This window comes from Puma concolor, chromosome C1 (genome assembly GCF_028749965.1).
Source record: "Puma concolor isolate L17-30 chromosome C1, mPumCon1.1.hap2, whole genome shotgun sequence".
NCBI classification, from domain to species: Eukaryota; Metazoa; Chordata; class Mammalia; order Carnivora; family Felidae; genus Puma; species Puma concolor.
Genome location: NC_141674.1, coordinates 34,004,568 through 34,013,033, shown reverse-complemented (window position 1 = coordinate 34,013,033; position 8,466 = coordinate 34,004,568). Strand labels below are relative to the sequence as shown.

The 8,466-nt window shown below is 46.4% G+C and overlaps 1 pseudogene; it reads right to left on the bottom strand.

Moving 5' to 3' along the window:
• Positions 1-610: 610 nt before the first annotated feature.
• On the bottom strand, positions 611-1,391 carry LOC112869801 (small ribosomal subunit protein eS6 pseudogene; annotated as a pseudogene).
• Positions 1,392-8,466: the final 7,075 nt, after the last annotated feature.

Below are 8,466 nucleotides of genomic sequence, written 5' to 3'. Positions count from 1 at the left end.
GTTACAGATTTATCACTGTTGATATTGACTCCGAGCACCTAGCTGAGGTGCTATTTGTCAGGTTGTCCCGTTGAATCGTCACTTCTTTTCCCGCCTTTCTGCACTGTCCTCTCCGAAGTCACTATATACAGCCCACACTTAAGGAGGGGGGCCTTCTGCTCCTTCTTCTTGAGACTTCACATAAAGTAGTCAGAATTCTTCTGAAAGGGAGATATGTCTCTCTTCCCCTCCACTTCTTTGTCTAGGCAATTCTTTCTTTCTTTCTTTCTTTCTTTCTTTCTTTCTTTCTTTCTTTCTTTCTTTCTTTCTTTCTTTCTTAATAGTCTGTCTTTTATTTCCCCCAAGTTGTTCCATGACTCACTGAAAAAGCAACGGACATTCTGCTCAGAATCCTTTCCTGACCTATCCACCCATTCCCCCCCCCCCCCCCCCCCCCAGAACGCCGTCCTGGCCATCTCTACCACTGTCCCAGTGTGGTCTCAGCCCCTCCACTTGACGGGATCTCCCGCACACTTCATACGCCATCAGATGGACAATACTCCCTTTCCTGTGACCGGAGTTTCTCTCCATTTGTCTGTTTCTTCTGAATGAAGAAAAGCAATAAAGGTGGTTTGATGTCTGATCTTATTTATTTGTTCCTCTTACAACAGTCTCATTTTTGACTGGACTCAGACTTTGAGGTAGAAGCTGTCAGAGAAGACAGCCTCCGTCTCTTGGCAATCTGTCCCTGGCGCTTTTCTTTGGCCTCCTTCATTCTGGCCAAAAGCTTAGCAACTTCTGAGCCTCTTCCTTGTTTTTCTTCGTGCGCTGCTTCTTCAAAGCGATGCGCCGACGAAGTTTGTGTTGGAGGACACGTGTAACAAGACGCTTTGGGTGCTTTGGTTCAAGGTTTCTTACCTTCTTTGTTTAGGGGCTTTCTCACAACATACTGGCGGACATCATCTTCCTTCGAGAGATTGAAAAGCTTGCGGATTCTGCTAGCTCTCTTGGACCCTAGGCGATGAGGCACGGTGGTATCAGTGAGTCCAGGAATATCCTTCTCCCCTTTTTTCACGATGACCAAGTTGAGAACACTGAGATTGGCATCCACGATGCAACCCCGAGCAGATTTGCGCTTTCTTTCTCCAGTCTTCCGTGGTCGGTAGCAGGAATGTCCCTTACTCAGCAGTAGGTGGACACGGCCATGGGTCAAGACACCCTGCTTCACGGGGAAGCCTTGTTTGTCATTGCCACCACTGATTCGGACCACGTAACCCTTCCATTCTTCCCCTACAGCATCAGCAGCAACTTCTGTGGCCATTCGTACCACAAAAGTTACGAAGTTTGCGTTCATGGTCCACTTTAATGAGTTTCTGGCAGCCAGTGGCTGGGAAAGAGATGTTCAGCTTCATTGTGGTCTATGTTTATTTATTTTTGAGAGAGAGCGAGCACAAGCAAGGGAGGGGCAGAGAGAGAGGGAGACAGAAAATCCGAAGCAGGCTCCAGGCTCTGAGCTGTCAGCACAGAGCCCGACGTGGGGCTCGAACTCACAAAACCTGAGATCATGACCTGAGCCCGAGTCAGATGCTTAACCGACTGAGCCACCCGGGTGCCCCTGGTATCAGCCATTTCTGAGGAGCTGTGCTTTCTTTTACTTGAGAATGACTTTAGAAACCAAAAGCTGGGCACCAAGTATGCTCATTGCTCCTGGGATATTGCTGCTAGACCCTCTCAGCCAACAGAGCAAGGAAATCTGTGTGTTTATACCAACTTGTGCATATACACATAAGTATTTCTATATTTAACGATTTGTATTTATATTAAGCTAAACGTGAGTTCATAGGATGTCTCCAACTCGAATCCATTACTACATGGGTCGGAGCAGTGCTTTTTGTCTCAGAACCACCCCCTCCCCTGCCAAACCCAACATTCATCCCTATTGCTTGATTTGTTAAAAGCCTATTTTTCAGAAACGAATCACATCTGATAGTGAGAGATTGTCCATAACGAGAACCAAATGCGCTTTATGAGAAAGATAAAAGGTTAACCCACGATTATCAGTGAATTCGCCTCAAGTGTCAGATTTGTAAAAAGCCTACTTGAAAGACTTCTCCTGGTAAGAACAGTCAGGAAAACTCTGAAATGGAAGACCAATGAAGGGTGTTCCAGCCCAATCAGAACACGTGGCAGGTTGTATTTTCCCACACTGGCAGCAGCGGTATCTCCTACCCCACGTGTTTTTCTTACAATGTGACCTTGACATTTGCCCTCCTGGGAGGTGGGGTCATGTTTCCTCTTCTTGGCTTTGGAGGGGATGGAGTCATTGGCAGTAAGACAAACGCAGAGGATGGGATGCTGCCTGGGTCAGAAAGACTAGACAGCTTCTAGTTCCCGGGAGCACTTGCACTGTCACTCTGAGCTGCAATGTAAACCTTCCCGCTTCTCTGAAGCCACCATGCTGTGAGGAAGCCCAAACCAGCTCCTGTAGAGAGTCCGTGTACAGAAACCTTGAAGTCACCTGATGAGAAAGAGATGGCTGGCCAGCCCCTAGCTGCTCCAGCTTCTCTCCTCCAACACTTTCCTACTTGTAGTTACTGTCTGGTAACCTAACTGTCTGATAAACCATCCAGCTGTGACTTTCCTCAATTCCTGACCTACAGAGACTGGGAGATATAATACAACAATTTTATTTGGAATGACCAAGTTTTGGGGTGGTTTACTTCACAGCAATATTTGCCGGGATGGAAAACATATTACATACAAAAGTAAATTAAAATTAGTAATTAAAATAACATGGAACTGGGACACAAACAGACCAATGGAAGAGAAAATCCAGAAATCGACCCAAATACATACAGGAACTTAGCATAGATTAAAAAGTGGTATTTCAAATCAGTGGGAAAAGTTGGCCTTTCTAATAATGGGTGTTGCAACAAATGGTAGCTGTATGTAAAAAAATGAAGTTGGATCTATACATCATATATCAAGACAAACTCCAAATAGTCTAAGATTTAAATGTTAAAAATCAAGCCCACAAAAGAATTAGAAGAAAATGTGGGTGGATTCCCTTCTGACTTTGGATTGGGCAACCTTTCTAACTAAGCCTCAAAATCCACAGACCTTAAAAGAAAAGATTAATCAAATTTACTGTATATAAGAAAAACCTGAAAGGCAAAATAAAAAAAAAAGGGGGGACAAATGTCAAAAATATTTGTAATTCACATTGCAGATTAGAAATCAAAAACACATAAAATCCACTAGCTAAATGGGCAAGGACTATAAAAAAAGATAATATGTTAACTCACAATTTCATGATTATGAAAAGTTTATAGAAAATTAAATACAAATGGCCCTTTAAAATATAAAAATGTGCTCAGCCTTACTTGTAAAAAGAATAATTCAAAGTAAAACTCTTCTAAGTACCATTTTCATCCATCAGTTTGGCAAAAACAATCTTGACAAGGCTGTGGGGAAGTAGGTATGCTCACATACAATACACGTTGGAATAGCTCCCACGGAGGGCAATTTGGAAATATCTGTCAAAATCCCAAACACGTTGACTCTCCGACTCCCATTCTTGGGATCTAATCCTTACAGCGCTATATGTAACGGCAGAAGATCGGCAAACACCCAAGTGTCAGTCAGCATGGGACTGGGCCGATAGATTTTGAGGAAGCCATATGATGGAATATTCTGTGGCTATAAAAATGGTTGAAGAAACTTTAAGTCTATATGAGGCTCTCCACGACACACTAGTGAAAAAAATAAGACACCGAACAGTGTGTGCAATATGTTGGCTTTCGCGTACGAGAGGAGAAAATAAGTGTGCATATTCATAGTGCTTGTATTTGCATAAAGAAACTGGAAGGACATCCCAGAAATTCATAAAAGTAAGTACTTGGGGTGAGCAGAATGAGGTAGTTGGGAGCAGGGGGCTGGGAGCAAGCATCATCACCATCCACCTTTTCCATTTTTCTGATCTCCGACCCACATTGCCTATTTGAGAACAAAGTAAAATTCACATGACATAAAGGAATCCAGCTCTTCGTATTTATTTCCTCAATTTGAAAAAAAGGCGAAAAGCATTCTACTATACATGAGACAACTCAGGAGCATGAATGTCTGGTTGTGGTATTAAGTACCACATTAGAGGCAGTGCTCAGCTGTAAACCAACCAAAGCATTCTTTTCTTGACTTTTATTTTAGGAAAGTTAAGGGCCCATTTCCTGCGGTCATCCCAAGGAGTTGGGCCCACCATTGTCCAAGTGACCCTCAAGTTCAAGAGGGACAGAAAAGCCCAACTCTCCAAGGTCCACCACCTCCCTTAACAGGTCATTGAGACAACACGCTGATTTATGCCCCTTCCATGGTCTTCCATGGTGTTCCACGTGGCTTCTTAACCTGCACTAAGGGTTTTAGATTGCATGTGAGTATTTGCAGAAACATCTGACAGGCTCCTTTGAAAACGCCCATGAATTCGACTTCATTTTCTATGTAGACATGTTCCACAGTCTTCTTGCAGAAAAGGTGGTAGGATGGAGACCCATCTGGGTGAGATTGTTATGCAAATTACACACAAAACACTATTCGTGAAATTTAGGGCTGGGTGGGTCGACAGAGGGTAAAGAAGACGAATCCTTCCAAGTTGCCCCTCAAAACTGACATCAAGGCCACTGGAGTAAGTGTCCGATCGGCCTTCTCGTAAGTCGCAGAGACTCCTCCCAAAGAAATCTGCCAGACAAGGGTACATCACCTGGTGTCCATGCAATTACTTCTGAAAATACACAGCGTGAGGGTTCCATCTTTGCTTCTTGGATGTAAGTCAGGCTGTTATCTACAAACTGTGTGAAGTCAGTATGTGAAGTTGAATGCCGCTTTGTTTTCTGCACTGATGTTAAAGGAAATGGGTAGTTTCCACCCTGCCCTCCCCTTCGCATTCCTACGTTCTCCTGAAGCATGCCCTTGTGTATTGGCTCCTAGAATATTTTGAAAAGTATTTAAGATATTTCTTTGTTATGTGCAACCCCAAATGCTGCTGTTTTTATATATTCCATAAGTGCTTTATCTCTCTCTCCTCTTTGTCACAATTGCTTTTTGAAGAACCAAGTAAAATGTTGCCTAAGCAACTTACGAAGTTTTCTTTTGGTTGAAAGAAGCAACATGTTCACCCAATTCCTAAGTCCGTCTTTGCCTGAAATCGACTTAACCAATAAATCAGTCTCCATGTTGATAAGCAAAGAAAAAAAAAAGTCATTCTTTTAAGATTTTTTTTTTTTTAGGTCAGTCGGTGGTAACAATAGTAACTTCACTTAACTTCAGCAGCAACTGAAGCCGTGTTGTCAATTCAAAAACAGGTTTTGCTGTTCTTCCAGGAAATAACTGTATTTGGGAGGAAGTTTGTCAGCAAATGCTTCTGGAATGTCAGGCTGAGGCTGTGTTCCTGGAGTTAGCAAGTGAATTGTGTGTGTGTTTTCACTCTGGGCTGAAAAGATGTGCCAGGTGTTTGTGACAAGCTGTGATGAGGACTGTCCGTTGTATTCTTTCTCCTTGTTGGAGAAAGAAAGCTTCTGAGAACAAGCCCTTATTTAAAGGAAGCCCCAGTTAATCCAACAAGGCTTTGAATGAAGTCCCTTTCATGCAAACTGCTTGACGAAGGCCATTGGCCCCCACCCCTACCCCGAGAAACCCTATGAGGCCAGAAGCCGGAATCAACACCCCACAGAGGGTTCAGACAGTTCAAAGCTCATGACTTAAAATGTAACAGACGTTTACTGACCTTGGTCAGAATGAAAATGGCCCAGGGGCGCCTGGGTGGCGCAGTCGGTTAAGCGTCTGACTTCAGCCAGGTCACGATCTCGCGGTCCGTGAGTTCGAGCCCCGCGTCGGGCTCTGGGCTGATGGCTCGGAGCCTGGAGCCTGTTTCCGATTCTGTGTCTCCCTCTCTCTCTGCCCCTCACCCGTTCATGCTCTGTCTCTCTCTGTCCCAAAAATAAATAAACGTTGAAAAAAAAAAATTAAAAAAAAAAAAAAAAGAATGAAAATGGCCCAGTAACACAAGCAGCAGCCTTCTGTGGAACACCGACAGACCTCCATCACCATGACTAACAGTTATTAAACATTTACAGGTGCTGGTGAAGGTGCTGACGCCTTCTCAGGGGCTCTCTGCCTTTGCGGTAGTTTTCCTGATTGTTATCTCCATTTTTCCCGTGAGGAAATGGATGCTCCTTCACATTAGCCAGAGAGCTTAACTCTGTACCAGGCCTGCTGGACTGTTCTACTAGAGAGCAGGCAGATTGAAGTCCCCGGCAGCATTCGCCGGGAGGCTGCTCCCGAGGGCCCGTGTCGCCCCCAAACTCCTAAAAACGATGTAAGAAAAGCCAACCCTTGTGTACCCTGAAAGGATTAGGGGTTTTACTCTGGAAAAATGAATTCAGGGCTGTGCTGGGTTATGATCAAGAGGGGGCCCGACGGAGATGGGCAGGCACGACTTCTCAGGGTGTCTGGCCTTGAGGGTACACAGGACCTGGTTTCACCCTCCTCGCCCTGAAACCCTAGCACCAAGAGCACACAACACAAAAGACTGTTGTCCTTCTGCCTCAAACAATAGCACGCCTCCTTAGATTACAAAGCACGTTTTATGAGAGAAAGCTGCCACCAGGGGCCACAGCCACGCATCCCACAGAATCCACAGCCTGGGCGAGTGATGGGGCTGCTTCCCGCTTGTTCGATCTCATTTCGAATATTGTTTGAGGATAAGAGGTAATGACGCCACAAGGCCATTAGCTCGCATGATTCATTGGTGGTGACATAGGGGTGTCAAGGAAACGTCTGAAGGCAGGGCCCCAACTCCCACCCTTTTCTTTTTTTTTTTTTTTTTTTAATTTTTTTTTTTTCAACGTTTATTTAGTTTTTGGGACAGAGAGAGACAGAGCATGAACGGGGGAGGGGCAGAGAGAGAGGGAGACACAGAATCGGAAACAGGCTCCAGGCTCTGAGCCATCAGCCCAGAGCCTGACGCGGGGCTCGAACTCACGGACCGCGAGATCGTGACCTGGCTGAAGTCGGACGCTTAACCGACTGCGCCACCCAGGCGCCTCCAGTCCCACCCTTTTCTTGACACACTTTCCCCCCGAAGGCCCATCGGTGCTTTGCCAGCTCCATCCTGAGGAAGGGACGCTGGTACAACAACATGGGGCAACGTGGGGCGACACGCCTCCTTTCAGCCTTAAGTGGCACCTGCCACCAGAGGATTTCCACACGGGACTGCCCCAGTACTCCTGGGTGTCTCAGGAGGGCTCCAGCTTTCCTCCCTCCCCCTTTCTTTCCAGAGCCCCATGAGAAAGCAGGACTGTGGGAGAGATGATTGCTCCCCCCGACTGCCTGGGGAGGCAGGGCTGGGAGGGGACAGCAAGATGGGACCACTCTGTACAGCTGGTCTGCCACCTCTCGCCACATGTCATCCCTGGCAGGGGTGTCCCCTGCTGAGTTCTGTCCTCCTGGACCTGGTTATTCCAGGGATAACTGATCACGGGGGGTGGGGGTGGGGGCTGCAGACTGCTACCTCCTTACACTGGGCACGTATGATCTCTAATTATATATCAAATGAGGCAAGATGGGGCTGGCGACTTGGGAAGAAGATGTTGGATTGATGTGGCAACCATCCGAGGTAATTATACTGGAGTTCCAGGGTGGTGTGGTTGGGGCTATAAGAAGCTTGGTAAAGCTCTCCCTCGGGGTTTCGTGGAATACCGTGGCCCTGGACAGGCTTGTCCGCCTTGAGGAAGTGAGGCAACTTTGGAAGGTCCCATCCATCTCCAGTGTTTCCCTGGTCTCAGCTCTGGATCTGGAAAGTTCTGCTGGGATATAGCCTTTGAGCTTACTTGAGTGAAGTGTGACTTCTTGATGATGGCCAGGTCAGAGGATTTGTTCCACCGAGCTTCACTTTAAGCCCATTCCCCACTTGAGACTTGGGACTACTTCAGGGATGCTCTGAACGCTGGGCCATGTCCAGGAGGTCAGCCTCAGGAAAGGTGTAGGTTGAATGGAGGGTGGTCCTAAGGAGGTGCTGACTCCACCTCCAGGGGCTTGCAAGAAGAAGGGGTCCTCTACCTATTTAAAGGGGCCATCTGTTCACAATAGAACAGGTTCCTGCATACAGAGGACGAAGGGTTAACACCAATTCTTAACCTGGAAAGGCCCGGTGAGCCCCCCAGGAATTCCAGCTATTCATCCACCTGACAAGTTTTTGTTTTCTTTTCTTTTTTTAAGTCGGCTTCTCAAGGCTGGGCTCAAACCCTGAGATCAAGACGTGAGCTGAGATCAAGAGTCAGATGCTTAGCACACGGAGCCATCCTGGTGCCCTCTGCCAAGCTTTTATGGAACACCTACTACATGCAGACCTGTAAGCACATTTGTGACTGCGAGCACTTTCCTGCTCTCATCAGCTTCTTGAAGAGGGACCGCAACTACCCCAAGGCGAAGACCCCT